This window comes from Mustela nigripes, chromosome 6, assembly GCF_022355385.1.
Source record: "Mustela nigripes isolate SB6536 chromosome 6, MUSNIG.SB6536, whole genome shotgun sequence".
Taxonomy (NCBI): domain Eukaryota; kingdom Metazoa; phylum Chordata; class Mammalia; order Carnivora; family Mustelidae; genus Mustela; species Mustela nigripes.
Genome location: NC_081562.1, coordinates 90,383,656 through 90,403,283, shown reverse-complemented (window position 1 = coordinate 90,403,283; position 19,628 = coordinate 90,383,656). Strand labels below are relative to the sequence as shown.

The 19,628-nt window shown below is 34.2% G+C and overlaps 1 pseudogene; it reads right to left on the bottom strand.

Moving 5' to 3' along the window:
- Positions 1-13,106: 13,106 nt before the first annotated feature.
- LOC132020760 (olfactory receptor 6C6-like) lies at positions 13,107-13,991 on the bottom strand (annotated as a pseudogene).
- Between the last annotated feature and the right edge of the window lie 5,637 nt (positions 13,992-19,628).

The window sequence follows — 19,628 nt, the reverse complement described above, 5'->3', positions numbered from 1 at the left end:
TACCAATTTACATTCTCACCAAGTACATTTGGATCCTTTTTTTGCAAATGCTTGTCAATGTGTGTTACTTTTCAACATTTTGATTTTAGCCATTCTAACTTGTATAAGGTAACATCCCAGCATGGTTTTGATTTTTATTTCCCTGATAATGAGTGATGTGGAGCATCTTTTCATATGTCTGTTGGCCATCTATATGTCTTCTTCGGAGTGATGTCTATCAGATTCTCTGCCCATTCAATGAGATTGTTTGGGTTTTTTGGTGTACAGTTGAGTAAGTTCTTTATATATTTTGGATATTAACCCCTTATCAGGTATATCATTTGCAAATATCTTCCCCCCTTTCAGTACATATTATTTTTGTTATATTGTGCAACAACTTTTTATTTTGATGTAGTCCCAATAGTTTATTTTTGCTTTTGTTTGCCTTGCCTGAGGGCACATATCTAGAAAATGTTATTATAGTTGATGTCAGACAAATTACTGCCTGTGATGTCTTCTAGGATTATTCATGGTTCCAGAATTATGTTTTTAATCCATTTTGAGTTTGCCTTTTTGTTTTGATTTTTTCACATTTTTTTTAGATTGATTGTGTGGTGTTAGTGGTCCAACTTCATTGTTTTACATGTAACTGTCCAGGTTCCTAGCACTGCTGTTTGAAAATATTGTTTTTTTCCCATTGTATTTTCTTGTCTCCATTGTCATAAGTTAATTGACCATGGAATCATAGCTTCTACTTCTGGGGTCTCTATTCTTTTGTATTGATCTATGTTTCTAGTTTTGTCCCAGTACCATACTGTTTTGATTACTATACCTTTGTAGTATATCTTGAAATCTGGGATTGGGATGCCTCCACTTTGATTTTTCGCAGGATTGCTTTGGCTATTTGGGGTCTTCTGTGGGTCCCTACACATATTAGGATTATTTGTTTTTGTGGAAAATGCTTTGATATTCTCATAAGGACTGCTCATTGAGGTCTCAAGCCACTGGACCCAGATTCTACTCTAGTCTCCGCTTTTTGGATAGATGGGGAGAGAGGGTACCTGCAGCTCTTTAGGTCAGAGGAATCTATTCTCAGTCCTTCAGTAGTATCCCTCTTCACTTATGTTTCCAGTAAAGGAAACATATGTTTCACTTATGTTTCCAGTAAAGGAAACATAAGTGAAGAGGGATTGACACATTTGAAGAGGGAGACGCAATTGTTACTGTGTCTCCCTGTTTATTCTGTGTTCTTACCTTTGTCTTTGTCTTTGGTTGTTCAGAAGCTGTTCAGTCAGCCCTAGTTCTTCAGGAGAAATTGTACTACTAATAGGCATAATTTGGTGTGGTCTGTGAAGGAGGTGTTTTCAGGGTCTTCCTATCTCACCATCTTCTCCATTCAAAAGAACATTTTAACATCTTGAAAACCCTCAAGAGCACTTGAAACTTTAGCATTTCATTTTTAATTAAAGGATAATATATGCCTAATGTAATGAGAAAATAATGTCAAAGAATGAAGTATCAATAGTATTTGGGAAATATAGAATGGCCCTTTGATTTTTGACCAATCCTCACTCACATTTTCAGTATAACTGAGATTAAACATTTATAGTATATTCTACCAAAGTTTTCTTTATGTCAGATGTTTTTTATATATATTCACACAGTCACATTCATACACTCAGACTTGTCTTTTTCCTTACATAATATGGTAATACATATTTACTATAGAAAATACTCTGTAAGTTTCCTTTTTTTAGTTAACAAGGTGTAGTAGATATCATTCATGGTCAAATTATCATCCATTTATAATTGCATAGAATAACAGAGGAGATTTCTGTATAATTTAGTGGTTTCATTGTTGGTTATATTTGAGGAAATCAGGTTGGTACCAATGCACATTATTAGCTGCAGTGTTAAAGGCATTTGTATGCATTCACTTGCAAGTATATAAGTATTTGTACAGCATTTATGTGAGGACTGATTTTTTTTTAAGTATATTATTTATTTATTTTCAGAAAAAGAATGAGAGAGTGAGAGTACAAACAGGGGGAGCAGCTCACAGATGGAGAAGCAGGTTCCCCACTGAGCAAGGATCCTGAATCCCAAGATGCTGTAATCATGACCTGAGCTGAAGCCAGATGCTTAATCACTGAGCCACACAGGTAACCCTGTGAATATTAAATTTTGATAGATATTTCAGAATTTCTCTTCCACAGACAAGAATAAAGACATTTCATTGATGTTAACCATCATAGATATTGAAGATCATTTACACATTTTAAAAATGGAAAAGCAAAAATGATGTCATAGCTCACCTAATAATAAAGATAGCATTGTAAAGAACAGATCACATTGCTGAGATTTTGAGGTTAATGAGATCCAATACCTTTGTAAACTTGCAAAACTTATCCAACCTGTCTCAGCATCAATTACTCTTCTCATAAAATGAGACCAACCATCTTCCCTCTTAGGATATTGTAAAGATTAAATGAGATAATGAATGAAAGCACTTACAGACTAGTTAGGATACAGGAAGTTCTTAGTAGATGAATGTTAAATACTCTTTTAAATTTCATATTCTCCAATTATTAGAGAGGTTGGATTTTTTTTTTCTATCCTAATGTAGTTTTAATGAGTTAAGCACAGGGTTATTCCATATGCTCCAATACATATGTTTAGAAACACATATATTTTAACAAAAGAAGATTTTTCTTGAAAAGTGGATCAAATAGTGTCATTTCAATGACTTAAGCATAAGGCAATCCCCATATGCTTCTTACACTTAAGTTTACAAACACTTATAGCTTAATAAAAGATGTTGCTTGAAAGAAAAATTATGAACAGTGGAGTTTCAATGAGTTAAGCAGAGATATTCCCTTTTACTTCTATACTTAAGTTTACAACACTTTTATCTTTCTACAAAAGTTTTTATTTCAATTCCGGTTAGTTAACACAGTGTAGTGTTAGTTTCAGGTGTACACTATAGTGATTTAAAACTTCTGTACAAAACCGAGAGTTCATCACAAGTGCACTCCTTAATCCACCTCACCTATTCACCTCGTCCCCCTACCCATCCACCTCTCCTCTGGTAACCATGTTTGTTCTGTATTATAAGAGTCTGTTCCTTGGTTTGTTTCTCTCTCCCTCTTTTTTTTCCCTTTGCTCATTTTTTTTTCCTTAAATTTCACATATGAGTAAAATTATATAGTATTTTTCTTTCTCTGACACACTTATTTCAGTTTGCATAATATTTAGAGAGATTGAACATTTTAATAATTGTATTTCTCATCCATGAATTGCTTATTCATAACTCTGTTCACTTTGGGGGGTTATGTCTTCTCATTTACTAGTTGGAGATATTTATGTACTTGAATATAAACTCATGGTGAATTTCTTTTGTTGAATCAAGTTTTCAGAACCTCTCCATAACTTATTTATGAGGTGCTTCCACTCAAAAAATCGTATCATGAGTTCATGGTGCCCTATTCTTTTTAGAGCACTTTTTTACACCTACTTCAAAATCATGTAAATATTCATTCATGTTTACTATTTCTATGGTTTTTCTCTTCCCATTTGTCTCTTTAATCCACCCAGAATTTTTTCTTATATAAATTTGAATTTGTTTTTGTTTCTTTTAAACAAATAATCAACTTCTCTAATATCATTAGGCTAGAGACAACATGAGAGTTTGGACAGTGAGTCACTTAGAGCACCAAAGCCATGGGAGATGCCAACTCCCATCTGGCAACCATCAAATAGTTCTCTGTATTGATGGGTCTGTTTCTGTTTTGTTTGCTGGTTTACTTGCTCATTTTGCTTCTTTGATTCTATTATAAGTGAAAGCATATGATATTTGTCTTTCTCTATCTGGTATATTTCACTTGGCATAGTATCCTCCATGTTCATCAAAGTTGTAAATGGCAAGATCTCATCCTTTCTATAGCCAAGTAGTATTCCATTTTTGTGTGTGTGTGTGTGTGTGTACATATATACATTTATATATATGTATCCTCTTCTTTATTAATCTATCAACATACACTTGGATTGCTTCCATACCTTGGGTGTTACAAATAATGCTGCAAAAAAATGTAGGGGGGGGTGCATATATCTTTTGGAATTAGTGTTTTTGAAAAAAAATTTTTATTATTACAATGGCAAGCAAAGTGATTTGTGTTCCAAAACCACTGGTTTTATATCCACTGTTATAAGTCATTAACATAGAACTACAGTTTTAAAGGAAAATAAAACTCAGCCACTCTCGTGAATTTTCCATTTCTTACAGGATACCCAGTTTGTTGGCATATAATTTTTCATAGTGTTCTCTTATATTTGTTGTTCTGTGGTGTTGGTTGTGATCTCTCATTTATTATTCACAATTTTATCTATTTGGATCATTTCTCTTTTCTTTTTGTTAAGTCTGGCTAGTGGTTTATCAATTTTATAAAGTCTTTCGAAGAACCAGCTCTTAGTTTCCATTTGTTTTTATATCATTTAGTTGCTCTAATCTTTATCTCTATTCTGCTACTGTTAGGCATTATTTGCTGTTCCTTTTTTAGCTCCTTTAGGTGTAAGGTTATATCATATATTTGAGACTTTTCTTGCTTCTCAAGGTAAGTGTATATTGCAATACACTTCCCTCTTAGAACTGATTTTAATACATCCTAAAGGTTTTGGGCTTTCATACCTTTAATTTCATTTGCTTTCATGTATTTTTTTTTAAAGATTCATTTATTTATTTCAAGGGGGGTCAGGCAGAGTGAGAGGGAGGGAATCCTCAAGCAGATTCCCTACTGAGTGTGGAACCTGACTTGGGTTTTGATCCCAGGATCCTGAGATCATAACCTGAGCCAAAATCAAGAGTTGAATGCTCAACTGACTGAACCACTCAGGTGTCCTCTGTGTATTTTGTTAATTCATCTTCAATTTCCAGGTTAACCCATTCATTTTTTGGTAGGATGTTCTTTAATTTCCTTGTAATTGAGTTCTTCTTGAATTTTTTCTTGCGCTTGACTTCCAGTTTCATAGTGCTGTGGTCTGAAAATATGCATGGTATGATTTCAGTCTTTTTGTTCTTGTTGAGGGCTGATTTGTTAGCCAGTATGTGACGTATTCTGGAGAATGTTCTATGTGTATTCAAGAAGAATGTGTACTCTGCTGCTTTAAGGTGGAATGTTCTGAATATATCTGTTACGACCATCTTGTCCAGTGTGTCATTCAGAGCCATTGTTTCCATGTTGATTTGCTGCTTACATGATCCATCCATTGTTTTAAGTGGGGTGTTAAAGTCCCCTATTATTTATGTATTATCATCAATGAGGTTCTTTATGTTTGTTATTAATATATTCAGGTGCTTCCAAGCTGGGAGCATAGATTTTTACAATTGTGAGATGATGGTTAGACCCCTTAATTTGGATATAATGCCCTTCTTCATCTATTATTATGGTTTTATTTTAAGATCTAGTTTGTCTGATATAAGCATGGTTACTCCAGCTATCTCCTGACAACCATCTGCATTGTAGGTGGTTTTCCATCCCCTCACTTTCAATTTGCAGGTGTCTTTAGGTCTAAAATGAATCTGTTGTAGGAAGTATAAAAATGGATTTTTTTAAATCCATTCTTATACCCTATGTCTTTTGATTGGAGCATTTAGTCCATTTACATTCAGAGTGATTATTGAGAGATATGGATTTAGTACCATTGTGTAACCTGTAAAATTGGTATTCCTAGTGATGTTTTTAAGTCCTTTCTAGTCTTTGTTGCTTTTGGTATTTTTTTCTCCATTCAAAGAATTTCCCTTAAAATTTCTTATAAGACAGGTGTGTTTAAGAATGCTTTTAGTTTTTGCCTAGAAAACTCTTTATTTCTCCTTCTATTCTGAATGAAAGCCTTGCTGTATAAAGAATTCTTAGCTGCAGGTTTTTCCCATTTAGCACATTGCATATTTCCTTCCATTGTTTTCTGGCCTGCCAAATGTCTGTGGACAGATCTGCTGAGAACCTGGTCTGTCTCCAATTGTAGGATAAGAACATTTTTTTCCTTGTCATTTCCAGGTTTCTTTCCTTATCTATGTATTTTGTGAATTTGATTATGATATGCCTTGATGATGGCTGGCTTTTGTTGAGCTTAATGGAATTCATCTGTACTTGGATTTTGATGTCTGTGTCCTTCCCCAGATTAGTGAAGTTTTCAGCAATAATTTCTTCAAAAAAAGCTTCTGCCACTTTCTCTCTCTCTTCATCTTCTGTGAGTCTATGATATGAATGTTATTATGTTTCACTAATTCACTGTATTCCCTAAGTCTACCTTCATAGTCCATTATCTTTCTTTCCCTCTTTTTTTTTTGTTTCATTATTTTCCATACTTTTATCTTCTATACCACTGAGTTGCTCCTCTGCTTCATCAATTCTCCTTTTCATGCCCTCCATTTGTGCTTACATTGCAGTTATTACATTATTAATTTTGGCCTGACTACACTTTAGTTGTTTTATCTCTGTAGTTAGGGATTCTCTAGTGTCTTCTGAGCTTTTTTTGAGCCCAGTTTGTATCCTTACACTTGCTGTGGTACCTCTGTAGGCAGGCTGTCTCCCTGCCACTGCAACACATGTCTTAAACTTTCTTGAACCATTCTCCAGGGCTTCAACATGAGATCTTTGGTGTTTATTTCCTCAATATTCTCTCTGGTGCTCAAACTTTTCCTTCCTTATCTTTTGTTATTTTTAAAAGCTATAATTCTTTCATTATCTCCTTTCTTTCCAGAGTCCTTACAGAAATCCTGCGTTCACTTGAAGCCTGAGTGATGTAAGACCCATGCTGTAAGAATTTGCAAATTTATGATTTCTTATAATTACAAAATTTTGTGATTCCATATATAACTGACAGTATAACTTTAAACCAAACATGTTGGTTCATGAGAGGTTAGCAAAGACGGGAGGTAAGACAGTGTATTATTCCTCAGGAACTGTTTGCAGGTATAAACCCCAAAAGATCAGATAGTAGCTACTAGCACAAAGGACAAAAGTAGGTTGAGTCTAGCAACATGGTGCATCAAAAAGGAGAGTAGCAGATGTTAATTACAAAGGAGGAGGGTGGGAGTTTGGGTGAGCCTGGTGGTCGGTATTAAGGAGGATGAATATTGCATGGAGTACTGGGTGTGGTACATAAACAATAAATCTTGGAACACTGAAAAAAATTAAACTTAAAGAAAAGGAAGTTGGGATGAGATGCCAAAAAGAGCAACAAAATGGTGAATGGTGTTCCTCTTCATATATCCTTCTTACTCTTCTCTAAAGACAGTTCCTGTAATTCTGTAATTCCGACTGCCATGGAGAATAGGAATTGAGGAATAGAGTCACCAAGGCATAGGGGACAAACCTCCCTGCCCCAATTAATTTTCCTTTGGCAGACACTTACTTTAGAAGGATAATTTGGGAGGATACAGGCTTTTAGGGATTGGCATTTCAGAATATGGTGTGTACTTGATATTACACTGATCAAATCAAATGATTCTGTTTTGTAGAGAGATTCCTCAGAGAACAAAAACACCAGCACGTGGGAATGGGGGAGGGAAAGTTGGTTATGACAAAGGACCCTAGAGATTCTAAATTTCCTAAATCAAATATGCCAAATTTAGATTTGGACAAATTGCATGAGCAAAAATGAAAGAGATTAAGGATGCATACAATAAATTGGGTGAACCTCCAAAATATGGCTGAACAAGAGAAACCAGACTTTAAATCTCACAATTTCTGATTTCTTTTATAAAAAGTTCCAGAAGAGGCAAAAATATTGTATATGGCCCAAGAACATCAATGGATACCTGAATCCAATGGCTGGCATGGGAAGTATAAAGAATGGCTCTGAAGACACGAAGGGAATTATTTAATATGATGGGGATATTCTAAATATACTTTGTCAGTAGTTGTCTAAATATATTGGATTAAAATTATTGCACATGTTTTTATGTAAGGTACAAGGTACATTAATGTATTTCATTACATTGACATAACTATAATGAATCAATAATATTTAATTTATAGATGGTTTAAAGTATGGGAAGATCCCCAAACAAAGACATAAATAAATCATACCTTGAATTTCTTCCAAGATTCACTAACATTTGTATAATATAAGTGATTTTGACCAAAGCCTGAGCTTCAATTATTTCTACACAGAACAACTGATAAAATTTATAAATATTATATATTGCAATCAACTTTTTCTAAACTCCTGTTCATATTGACTGTTTTTTACTTCTTCCTATGAATAAAAATAATGTTCTTAGTGACATCTAGAGTGGTAAATACTTGTGAGAAAATTTTCAATTTACTTTGTCCAGATCCATCAGAGAAATCAGTATCCATAGCATCTCTAGCTTTATGAAATGTATTTCTAAGATTATAAGACTTGGAAGCCAGATTTACCCCTTAATCCACATACCGAATGGTGGTGTTAACAGTCATGGAAAAATATTAATTGTGTGTACATCCCCATTAGAGCTCTGGAATGATCAGGTGCTTGTCAATGAACAACAATATTTTGAAAGGAATCTTTTACTGAAGAATAGGTCTCAACAGTGAGTTTAAAATATCCATAAACCATGTTTGTTTGTAAACAGAGGTACTGCCATTCAGGCCTTGTTATTCCATTTATAAAGCACAGGCAGAATACATTAAGCATAATTTTTAAGAAGCCTAGAACTTTCAGAATGGTCAATGAACGTTGGCTTCAATTTAGAACCACAATCTGCAATGGCCTTAACAAGAATGTCAGCCTAACCTTTGAAGTTTTGAAGCAAGGCATTAACTACTCTTTATCTATAAGTAAGTCCTAGATGCATCTTCATCCACTATAAGTCATTTTCATTTGCATTGAGTGTATGGTTTAGTGTAGTCATCTTCATTAATTACTTTAGCTAGATCTTCTGGAAACTCACTTCAGCTACTACATCAATCCTGCTTACCTTGTACTTTGTGTTATGTAGATGGTTTCTTTCCTTAAACCTTATAATGTGTTCTTGCTTCAGATTTTTTTTTTTTTTTTCTGTAGCTTCTTCACCTCTCTCAGTCTTCATAGAATTGAAGAGAATCAGGGCCTTGCTCTAGATTAGGTTTTGGCTTAAGGAATATTGTGTTTGATTTGATCTATCCAGATCAATAAAAATTTCTCCCTGTCAACAATAACACTTCACTTTCTTATCACTTATGTCTTTCACTGAAGTAGCACTTTAATTTCCTTCAAGAGATTTTCCCTGTATTCATAACCTAAGTGGTACAAGAGATATAGCTGTTGGCCTATCCTGGCTTTTTACTGTGTCTTCCTCATTAAGCTTGATCATTTCTAGCTTGACTTAAAGCGAGAAACACGATTCTTTCTTTTATATGAACACTTCCAGGTCACGTTAGGATAATTATTTAGCCTAATTTAAATATTTGTGCATGCCAAGTAATAGAGAGACCAAAAGAGAGGGAGAGAGAAGGGGGGAGAGCTGGTCAGTGGAGCCGTCAGAACACACATAGCATTTGCTGATTGTAGTTGCTGTCTTATATGGGCAGCGTTCATGGTGTTCCAAAATAATTACAATAGTAACATCAAAGATCACAGATCACCATAACAAATATAATGATTAAAAAGCTTGAAATATTGTGAAAATTACTACAGTGCAACACAAATGCTGTTGAGAAAATGGCACCAATAGACTTGATTGATGCAGGATGTCATAAATCTTCAACTTGTAGGAAATGCAGTTATGCAAAGTGCAACAAAACAAAGCACAATAAAATGAGAATGAATAAAACATACCTGTACCACATTTTGTTTATCCATTCGTCACTTGAAAGTTACTTGTGTTTTTTCTACACTTTGACTCATGCATGATGTGTCTATGAAAACATGTGTTGAAATTTTTGTGTGAACTTCTTTTCAATTCCTAGAAGTAGAATTTCTGGGTTATATGGTAACTCTATATTTACCTTCTTGATGAGATACCAGACTTTTCTAAATGGCTACACATTTTACATTCCCACCTGCAGTGTATGAGGATTCCAAATTCTGTCCATCATCACTTTTTATTCTTCTGTACAATAGTACTTCTTACTTTTTGTGATATAAATAACCAACATATATGTACAGACACACACATACACATACATATATGTAACTGATATATGTAACTGTCCTTGTGGTGTAAAATGGTATGTCATTGTGGTTTTGACGTACATTTTCCTAAATACTATTATTCATTTTTTTAAAACATTTTATTTATTTATCTGACAGACAGAGATCACAAGTGGGCAGAGAGGCAGGCAGAGACAGAGAGAGGGGGAAGCAGGCTCCCTCCTGAGCAGGGAGTTCGATGTGGAGCTGGATCCCAGGACCCTGAGATCATGACTTGAGCCCAAGGCAGAGGCTTAATCCACTGAGCCACCCAGGTGCCCCCAATACTTCTATTCTTGAGCATTTTTTAAATGTACTTTTACCCATGTGTCTATCTTCTTTAAGTCCTTTGTCTACATTTTGTTGAGTGTTTGTTTTTTTATTGTTCAATTGTAGGAGTTATTTTTTGTAAATTTAACCATGGAAGTGCCACATTCTATCCAAGAAAATAACAAAACTCAAAAAAAATTAAAGATGTCCTAAATAAATATTAAAAATCCCATATTATTTGATAGGAGACCCGCCATTGTTAATTAAGATTATAACAGTTTCTAAACTGACCCACAGATTCAATGTAATCCTTATTAAATTTTCAAGTGCTCTTTTTGCATAAATAAGCAATCTAATCCTAAAATTCATATGGAATTGCAAGTGTCCCTGAATAGACAAGACAACATTGAAAAAGAGGAACAAAGTCGAAATAGTCATACTTTCCAACTTCAAATTTCCTATAAAGTTACACTGATCAAGAAAGACAGAATGATACAGGCAATTGAGCAATAGCTCAAAGGAATAGAACTGAGAGTTTATTATAGACCCATACATTTATGGTCAATTGATTTTTAACTAGAGTGCCAAGATTGTTCAAAGGGGAAATAATAGCTTTTTCAACAAATCATGTTGTGGTAACTATTTTCATGCAAAAGTTGACTTTAATCTCTACCTCAAACCATACACAAACATTAACTCAATAGAAACCAAAGACTTAAAAGTAAGATATAAAACTATAAAGTTCTTAGAATAAACAGCAAGTATACATCCTTGCAATTTTGGATTAAGCAATGATGTTTTAAATATGACACCAGAAGCACAAGCAAGGAAATACAAAATAAATTTAAAAATTATTCTTTGGGGTGCCTGGGTGATTCAATGGGTTAAAGCTTCTGCCTTCGGCTCAGGTCGTGATCCCAGGTAGGATCGAGGCCTACTTCAGGTTCTCCGTTCAGCAAGGAGCCTGTGTCCCCCCACCCCCTGCCTATCTCTCTGCCTGCCTGTGATCTCTGTCAAATAAATAAATAAAAATCTTTAAAAAAATTTACTTCATCAAAATTAAACATTTTATGAACAAAGGATACTATCAGGAAACTGAAATGACAACCCAAAGAATGAAAAAAATAAAAACCAAATCTAATAAGGGTCAATAATTTTTAAAGTGCTCATTGGACAGCTTTGAGGCCCTTGTATATAATAACAAGAACTTATTCCCTTGTTATTGCCTTAGAAAGGAAGATGGTTAACAATGTTGGCTTAAAGGGTGTCTGGGTGGCTCAGCGGTTAAGTGTCTGCCTTTGGCTCAGGGATCTAACCCCACAGGAGCCTTCTCATCCTTTTCCTTCTACTGCTTTCTCTCTCTCTCTCTCTCTCCATCATATAAATAAACAAACAAACAAATAAATAAATAAATAAAATCTTTAAAGACAAAAAACAGTGCTGGCTTAAAATAGTAAAACAAATCAGAACACAAACCTGAGCTTAAATTGTTTTCTTCTCAGGGCCACATGGATTGGATTACAGCATTAAGTATTTTTTTCACTAATTTTTCTCTGATGGCACATTATATCCAATACCAAACATTATATTTCATGGATTTCTTTGCATGTCCATTTTTATTTTTATTTTTTTATCTGACAGGATATCAGTAATACATCTTTAAAAACATTTTATGTATGAGTGAGTACATGCAGGAGTGGGCAGAGGGAAGGCGAAGGGAGACCCAAATCATTTTTTTAATATTTTTTCCATGATCCCATATAACCAAATGTCCAACCATTCTTCTTCTTTTTTTTTTTTTTTTTTCTCTAACTATCTCTGGAACCATTTACTGGAACTTCAGATTCATTGAAATTATTACATTTCAACTCTCAAATAACCTATTTAGTTTAAAATATTAGCCTTCTAACCTGCCTCCCAGATTCCAATATCCAAAACCCCATCTTCAACACATTTAACATAGTGTCTTTATAAGGTAAAAATCTGCTTGCATAGGTTTTTATATTAAAAAAAGAAAACTCTCAAGGTGCCACCTGCATTAGAATCACCTACTATCCATGTTTCTATATTGTACTCCAGGTAAATTAAAAAGACATTTTAAGAATGAGAACGTTGACTTGTGTGGGTGATAAACAAATCATGTGTGTGACTCTTAGGCATTTCACATTTTCAGGTCTCTAAACCTACCAGATAACGTCCTGCTACATTTTAGAGCATACGAGCTTTTTATGACTTGAAGCCTCCCTTTTTTTCTTTCCGTGTTGAAACAGGTGATTCACATTTGAAAAACTTCCTAGAGTTCCAGTAGTGTATATTGTTATATTGATGTCTGTATTATTCTTTAAAATTCTAATGATGAATGTTTATTTAAAATCATTTTTTGAGGAAGTCAGTACCATGTTTTGTAAAATAAAAGAAATTTCACATTTGTATTGATAACTCAAGATAATAATCTACTATAGCACAGAAAGGAATGCATCTAATCATAAAGAGAAGTAGGAAGGAAAAGATGCACTGTGCTGAAATGTTTGGTTAAAATGTTCTGAGGTGAAAAAACATTATGTGGTGAACTAATTGAAGGACAGAATAGTAAACTTATAAGATGGGTCAAAATGTTTATTTATTTTCTTTTCCAAGGTTTTAAAATTAAATTTCCCCTTCATTTTTTGAAAAAAGAGAATCTTTTGGAGTGTGTCCTTGAAAGCTTATTTCACTTGCTGGTTTCTGAGAGTATAAATGAAAGGGTTTAATAAAGGGGCAACTGAGGTATAAGTAACACTTACACCTTTGGATAAAGTCACCCTTTGCTGTTGGCTTTATGTAATTAAAGATACAGCTACCATAAGTAAGGGAGACTATAATCATATGAGAAGAACAAGTAGAAAAAGCCTTTGTTCTTTTCTGAGCAGAAGGGATTTTTAGAATGGTCTTGATAATATATGTGTAAGAAAGAACCAGTAACAGCAATGTGACTAGGGTATTTATAAGAGGTAAGACAAACGAAAGTAATTCCAGTAAATGAGTGTCAGTGCAGGAAAGCTGCAAGACAGGGAAAATGTCACACATGAAATCATTAATTACTTTGAAAGCACAAAAATCCAGCGTCAGTCCTGAGGTCAATGGTGGAAACGAAAGCAGAAAGCCAACTGTCCATGAACTGAATAGAAGTTGGTAACACACTTTGTTGTTCGTTATGATGGGGTAATGGAGGGGTTTGCAGATTGCTACATATTGGTCAAAACACATGGCAGCCAGCAGGTAAAATTCTGTAATTTCTAACAAGAGGAAAAAGAATAACTGAGATGCACAACTATTGTAGGAAATTATTTTATTTTAGTCATGATGCTTATCAGGAATCTGGGAACAAAGAATGTTGTCAATGAAGCTTCCAAGAAGGAGAAATTTTGGAGGAAAAAATACATGGGAGTCTTGAGGCGGGGATCTAGCAAAGTAAGAAGGATGATGGTTAAGTTCCCAATCACACTCAACACATAGTTTATGAAGAAAAATATAATAATTACAATTGGCAATTGTGGGTCATCAGTCAATCCTAGGAGAATGAATTCAATCTCTCTTGACTGATTCCTCATTTCAGACCCGAGTACTATTAAATAGAGATAGGAAGACAACTTCAGAATTGGAAAAAAGAGGATTTTTATAAAAGCTACTGGCAGGAAAAAAAAATGTAGTCAGAAATGTAAAGAAGTTTAAAAAATTGATCTGATTTAACGGGATAGATGATACTTAAAACTGTTATCAGCCTAGGTCAATCTAACTGATTGCTGCATTTAAGTGACAGTTATGATAAGAACACTACTAAACTTTTCCTTTTTCCCTTTTTGAACTTGAAAGATCATTTAAATTTTAGCTGATTATTTCCAAATGAGGTAAATTCTCTTTCAAGCTAAATAGAACAAAAGCTTGACCTTTAGTGTATTTTTTATGTATAGCTTAAAAATCATTGAAAAATTTCTCATAACATCCAGAAAATTAATACCAAAATCTATATGTAATTTGTTCTTCAAAAATTCCTAGCTCATTAAAACACTTAAAAATTTGTGAAATATGGAAATAATGACAGTTACATACTATCTCTATAATTGAAATATTCAGATATATACCATTATTTTGTCCTGATGCAGTACTTCCCCATTGTTCTTTTATCTCATTTCACTTAATTATTATTTTTCGTTCATGTCAAATACACCAGGCTTCTTAGAAGTTGCATTTAATCATGAAGTTTGACTGTAACATCTACATAAAAATAGAAAAAAGTAAATGACAGTTCAAAAGTCAATGGATATTACCTGACTTTTATTTGTGGCAATGCTTTCATTTATGATCTAGATATTGACTGCAAATTATAAGTGATTTACCATATCTAGAATACACTGATATAATTTTCCCCTTATGGGAATATGGTAGAAACAGAGGTCAAAAGTAAATGATGAATATTCTATCTCTAATAATATTACAAAAAATTCAATAGTTTAAGAGGAAAGTTAATTCCAAAGCATTTCTGAAGAAAGATTCTAAAAACATATATGCATTCTGGAAATTATATTAATCTGTTAATAACTTTCACTCTCACTGATGGTCATTAAAATGTCACGACCCAGATATTACAAATAATTAGAATCCTCTTTCAGGCTGGATGAGATGGATTTTCTGTTTTTTTCTTATATATTAAGATGAAGGTAAATGTCTATAAAAATACTAAGTGAAAATATAATTCTCTAAATGAAAAGTGATTTGGGGAAATCCCTCATATGAAGGGAACCCGAATTTTGTAGCAAAGAATTCTTGTTTCAAATTGTGCACTAACAAAAGTAGCAGTTTTATTATTTTGCTCATAGGATACACAGGGGATTAATTAAAAAAAAAAAAAAAAGAGGAAGAAGAGGAAAAAGAAAAGAAAAAGAAATGCCCCCTGGAGACTCATATCAGGAGTATCAGTTACGTGAAAAGTAAGACAACAACCAAAAAAACAAACAAACAAACAAACAAAACAAACAAAAAAGGAAGGAAATAAAAACTACTGTGAATTGCTTTAAGCACAAAACTGAATTTCTTTAACTACAAAACAAAACATATTCTCCCAAAAGAGAACTAGAAGTAATTTAAATTCTATACTTAATGCCAACAAGAATTTCTGATATTCCAGTACCCTGGGACAGTATGACCATTTCTACACATTAAGAGGGTTTAGCCCAAATGGAAACCATTCTCTTGCTTCCCCAGTCAATAGTAGGATTTCATTAACTAGTGAATTAACTATGCCCCAATTGGAGGTGTAGGGCAGTACTTAATATTTTGCTATTTTTAAAATTTTGATATAAAATATAAAGAAGAAAACCAACAAATAACCATGAAGATCATTTATTCCTGGATCATTTGTTGATCCATCTGCTATTCGATATAATAGTATGTGTTTATAACAAAAAAGAATATTCTACTAGATAAGCATAATATAGCCATTAGTGTCAAGGCATTAACATTCATAGATTATTAACGTACTTCTCCAATGCTATTTAAGTTTCACCAGTGACTAAAAGTTTTTTTTTAATAGAAAATAATACAATTTAGATTTATATGTTAATTTAATTACCATAATGTTTTAGTTTCCTTTAATTTGGAAAATTCTGTAGTCTTTCCTTAACTTCAAGAATATTGACTGAAAAATTTTTTTTTCTTTTTTAAATTAACTCTAAGTACATTTTTAAAAATTTTGAATCCAGTATAGTCTACCTACAGTTTTATATTAGTTTCAGGTGTACAATGGAGTGATTCATTACTTCTGTATATTATGCAGTGCTCTTCAAGGTAAGTCTGATCTTAATCCCCTTCTGTACATGCACACTCGAGCTGCTTCTATATTTTGGCCATTGTAAATAGTGTTTCAAAGGCAGAGTGCACAAATCATTTTAATTACAATTTTCATATTCTTTGGGTAAATGCCCAGTCAGGGAATTAATGGATCATAGAGTAGCTTTATTTCTAGGTTTTTAGGAAGCCTCATATTGTCTTCAACAGTGGCTATACCAATTCACATTTCCACCAATAATGCACAAAGTTTCCTTCTGAATTTGTTTTTGTGTTTGATATAAGAAAGTGGTCCAATTTCTTTCTTTTGCATGTAGCTTTCCAGTTTTTCCAACTCCATTGGTGAAAAAGACTGTCTTCCCATTGCTTATTTTTGCCTTCTTTGTCAAAGAGTAATTGTACCATGGGTTTATTTCTGAACTTTTTATTCTGTTCCATTGATCTGTGTCTACTTTCCTGCCAATGCCATACTGTTTTGATTACTATAGCTTTGTAATATAACTTGAAGTCCAGAATTGTGATAACTCCAATTTTGTTCTTTTTCAACTTGCTTTGGTTATTTGGGTTTGTGATTTTGGTGGCACCCCTATCTAAAACAAATTTTAGAGTTGCTTGTTTTAGTTTTGTGAAACGTGCTCTTAGTATTTTGATAGGGATAGCAGTAAATGTTTAGATTGCTTTGGGTAGTATAAGCATTTTAACAATATTTGTTCTTCCAGTCCATGAGCATGGAATACCTTGCCATATGGTTGTATCATCTTCAGTTCCTTTCATGGGTGTTTTACAGGTTTTAGAGTACAGGTCTATGATCTCCTTGGTGAGGTTTTTTTTTTTTTTTCCCTTAAGTATTTTATTGTTTTTGATGTAATTGTAATTGAGCTTGTTTCTGTTGGTATGATTTATCCATTCACGTAAATAGGGTGTGAAAGTCTCTTACTATTATTGTATTATTATTGATTAGTACCTTTATGTTTGTTATTAACTGCTTTGTGTATTTGGTGCTCCCATGTTGGGTACATAACTGCTTAAAATTATTATAATTTTTTGTTGGATTGTTCCTGCTATAATTAATTAGCACCATTTGGCTCCTTTTACAATATTGGTATTAAAGTCGATTTTATCTATGTAGTGTTACCTCAGCTTTCTTTTCACATCCATTTGCATGATAAATGAACAATATATATTTCTTTGAGTATAGAGAGTGAGAAAGGAGCAATATATAAAGAAAAAATCAACAAGGAAACAATAGCATTGATGACACATTGGACAGACCAGATAAATTTAGCAGCTATATTCAGAATATTCCAGCCTAAAACAACAGAATACACATTTTTTTCAAGTGCACACTGACCACTCTCTGGTATATATTACAGGTTAGGCCACAAAAGAAGTCTCAACAAATTAAAAAAGATCAAAGTCATAACACAATGTTGTGAAACTAGACCACTATGAAACTACAAATCAACCACAAGAAAAAAAAGTAGAAAGAACAGGAATACATGGAAGTTAAATAATATGTTACTAAACAATAAATGGGTAAACAAAGATAGCACACAGAAATTAAAAAAAAAAAAAAAAAAACATGGAGACAGTCAAAATGAAAACCCAATGGTTTAAACTTTGAGGAGCAGCAAAGGTGAACCTAAGAGGAAAAAAAAATCATAAGGTGTTTTAAAACTGCCTGGTATGGTTTCTACACAGATTTTATGTAGAATAAGCTTATTGTTTTATATGTTCTCTCTGCTGCTGGATCACTGGAAATATTTCAGTGAATCAAAATAGCTAGAGCAAGACTACTCATAAAACACTAAAAAATATAAAAGATCATGTCCTGAATTTGAAAAGGAATCTTGGGGACAGTGTCCAATGAGACAGGAAAACAACAACAACAACAACAACAACAAGCAAACAACCACACTAGGTAAAGTTTGTATCTCTTGACAGTATTTTTCAGAGATTAACAACCAAACATCTAGTTCGTAATGCATATCTCTACTGAATGTGCTACTCCCCCATGCCAATGTTTAAAAACTGATAATCTACTATATAGTACTAAGTCTATTCTTGTTTTTAATTTAAATTCAATTAGCCAACATATCGTAGTGCATCAATAGTGTTAAGGTAATGTTCAATGATTCATTATTTGCGTATAACACCCAGTGCTCATCCATCACATGCACACTTTAATGCCCATCATCCAGTTATCCCATCCTCCCATCCCCCTCCCTTCTACAACCCACAGTTTATTTCCTAGAGTTAAGAGCATTCAGAGGAGGAGGAGTCAAGATGGCGGAGAAGTAGCAGGCTGAGACTACTTCAGCTAGCTGGAGATCAGCTAGATAGCTTATCTAAAGATTGCAAACACCTGAAAATCCATTGGCAGATTGAAGAGAAGAAGAACAGCAATTCCGGAAACAGAAAAACAACCACTTTCTGAAAGGTAGGACCGGCGGAGAAGTGAATCGAAAGCGACGGGAACATAGACCCCGGGAGGAGGGGCCGGCTCCCGGCAAGCGGCGGAGCAACCGCACACAAAATCAGGACTTTTAAAATTCTGTTCCGCTGAGTGACATCGCTCCAGAGGCTAAACCGGGGTGAAGCCACGCGGGGTCAGCGAGGCCTCAGGTCCCGCAGGGTCACAGAAGGATCGGGGGTGTCTGAGTGTCGCAGAGCTTGCGGGTATTGGAATGCGAAAGCCGGCTACAGAGACAGAGCCAACAGTAAGCTCACAGCTCATGTTACCTTGAACCGGCCGCAGGCTCGGTGAGCTCGGAGAGCGGCTGGAGGTCAGGCAGACAGGAGTAACTGGGCGATGTTCTCTGAGGGCGCACTGAGGAGTGGGGCCCTGGGCTCTCAGCTCCTCCGGGCCGGAGACCAGGAGGCCGCCATTTGTATTCCCGTCCTCTGGAACTCTACAAAAAGCGCTCAGAGAACAAAAGCTCCTGAAAGCAAACCCGAGCGGATTACTCACCCCGGCCCCTGGTAAGGGAGGTGCAATTCCGCCTGGGGCAAGACACTTGAGAATCACTACACCAGGCCCCTCACCCAGAAGATCAACAAGAAATCCAGCCGAGACCAAGTTCTCCTACCAAGGAGTGCGGTTTCAATAGCAAGGAGAGCAGCAGAATTCCAGAGGAGGAGAAAGCAAAGCACGGAACTCATGGCTTTTTCCCTGTGATTTTTTTAGTCTTGCAATTAAATTAATTGTTTTCTTTTTCATTTGTTGTTTTTTTTCTCGGCTTCTGGTAAAACTTTTTTTTTAACTTTTACCTTTTTCTTTTTTAACGTTTTTTAACTAGTTTATCCAATATATATATATTTTCTTTTTTATATTTTTCTTATTTGGTTTCCTTTTTTAAATTCTTTTCTTTTCTTTTTTTTTTTTTTTTTTTTTTTTTTTTTTT